Raw genomic sequence first — 2,500 nt, forward strand, 5'->3', positions numbered from 1 at the left:
CTCGGACGCTTCCCTGTCCTCGGAGCAAGCACCTTTCGCTCCAAGAGACGCTACATGATGATTATGTTCTGTACTTTGTCCAACACCGTGATGAGGAGAGGTGGAATGAACAACATGGGGCTTCGTGTGTTAACCTTATTCTGAGATATTGGGCTTTTAAAAACTGTTTTTTAAATTGGTTGCAACATTTCCAGGACTGGCATCATGCTGATGCAGCCACAGTAAACCCACACACTGATATTCAACACATCTACTTCTAGTTCGACCCCTCCCCCTGCAGGGTGTCCCCAAAATAGATGGATTTGTGCAATGAGGAGTTGACAACCATTCTATTTAAAACCACACACTGTGAGAGTCAGTGTAATGTGAGCGTCTCTGGCTCTGTCTGTGTGGGACCAGCAAAGGACTGCACACCCACACTCAATTCTCACCTACATGTTTGAGAAGGGGGTTAGTGACAGGAACCTCTGAAGCACCTCCGAAACCAAACGCCACTAAAAGGTGCACGACTTGTTCCTGCACAATAATGCCCATAAGAGTTCCCAATCCACGGTGAGCATACGAGGAATACTCAATGCCACTCTTTTGGTCGGGCCAAATAAAAACCAAACTTGTTGATTTGACACTTTACAGAGGTTCACGAGGGATTGGCAGACCTTTTGGGAAAGGTCACCGTTGGGTTCAAAGTAGTCCTGGATGAATGATTGATGATCTTTGTATTGTTACTCTACTAGTACTGGAACTCTGGTTTTCATTTCAACAAACCTGAAGAGACAGGCTTGAAACCAGGACAAGAAGAAGTGGAAGGTTCGATTCCTCAGCTGTCCTGAAGTCAATGTGATTCCACGGCCAACAAACCAGCACTCTTACAAAGAGAGGCCTTCTGTTCCTGAGAACATCATATTCAGGCTCGATCAAAGCTTTAGATAACGCATCATCTTTGAAACAACAAAGTTTTGTAATGGTGATAGAGTGGTGGCAGTCAGAAACAGCTGAGTTGGAAACAGCAAAGGACAGAATGGGAGAAGAGATCGGATCGAGATGAAGACTGCAAAGTGGCTGAAAGTGGAGATGAGCTCAGACATGCCAAACACATTTCTTCTTTCTTAGTTTGGACTACAGACTCTGCCTGCTTTGACCTACTTGACCAGCTGAAGCTTCTGTTGAGTTCCTCCTCTCCTAAAGTGTTCAAGAAAATGAGTCCATGAACTGAAGTTTGGAATAAAATCTGCTTCTGAAGGGACACTCGTTTGAGGGACATTCACATGACCTCATTTGACTCGAACATGTCTGAGCAAAAAGAAGAATTTGTGTTATTTAAAGTGTCAGGCAGGGTGTTGTGAGGTGAAGAGATGACAGCAAATATTCTGCATCCACCCATTCATCAACCAGATTTGACATTCCTGCACAGGATTCATTGGCCTTGCTGAATCTGATCCAGTGCCACATCCACCCCGAGCTCTTCCCATGTAAGGACTGTCTAAAGTGGGAAATCACTATCCACGATAAAGTTACCTAAGGGGACTGGAGTGTCAGTGTGTGTGTGTGAGTGTGTGTGTGAGTGTGTGTGTGTGTGTGTGTGTGTGTGTGTGTGTGTGTGTGTCTGCACAAGGACTCAGAGCATTAATTAAGCTCTTTTGCACCTCACAACAATTACTCCTTTAATTTCTCTGAAACGTCTCCCCAGGGAACAGCAGGGTCTGCAGAAAGAAGGCTGCTAATGTTGCTAACGCTAACGCACTGAACACAGTTCAGACTGAACTAAGAACCCCTGTACACAAGTCTTCTAATCCCACCCTCAGAAGAATGTCTCAATCCTCAGGGCGAATGAAGGGGACATGACCCGGGTCATGGAGGTCACAGGCTGGATCTGTGGTCATTGTGGACTATCATTAATGGGGTCCAGGACTCAGGATGGGATCCTTTGCTGAGCATGTCCAGCTTTAGTCTTCAGCCCTTTGGGGTGGTTAACTTAGCTTCTCTTCAGACAGAGGAGAGGGAGAACTCTTTCAGCCTGCCTGAAGAACCTTCTTCTGAACAGTTTGAAGACTTGGAAACAGAAAGTAGGATCTTTGCAGGAGGGGAACTGTTTCTCCAGTGTGAACAGATGATGCTCCACAGGACGCTTTGAACTGCTCCGACATCGACAGAGACGTTGATGAAGAATCATAGAAACTGACTTCCTGAGCTAGAAGGCATCAAAAAGGAAAACTAGAGGAGCTGAATGTATGCTTCAGGATGTGAAGCCTGCTGTTTGGCATACCAACCCTGGACACTTGTGTCACTCATAAGTACATATCCTCAGCAGGGATGCCTTGCTCAGTGGCTGGGGTAATGTCCCTGCATGACAGCCAGGTCCCCTCATATCTGTACGTAAGACGTCTGCAGGGTCAGATCCTTCAGACCCTGTTCAAGCACTCACTCCAGGACTATGAGAAATGTGTTCTCCCTGATCAAATCCTGACTGATCTGTGCTCATAGTCAGCAGGTCCAAAGAGGG

General features: G+C 46.2%; 1 protein-coding gene across 1 annotated transcript in view; it reads right to left on the minus strand.

Annotated features, from left to right (window-relative positions):
• Window positions 1-2,358: 2,358 nt before the first annotated feature.
• The window catches only part of LOC306837723 (transient receptor potential cation channel subfamily M member 5-like), a gene marked incomplete at its 5' end in the record, with an annotated part of 10,166 nt that continues 10,024 nt past the window's right edge, over window positions 2,359-2,500 (minus strand). Inside the window, one exon of the mRNA XM_079365460.1 lies at window positions 2,359-2,500. This exon is cut by the window's right edge and continues 804 nt beyond it.

This window comes from Symphodus melops, assembly GCF_947650265.1.
Source record: "Symphodus melops genome assembly, chromosome: 17".
Lineage (NCBI taxonomy): Eukaryota > Metazoa > Chordata > Actinopteri > Labriformes > Labridae > Symphodus > Symphodus melops.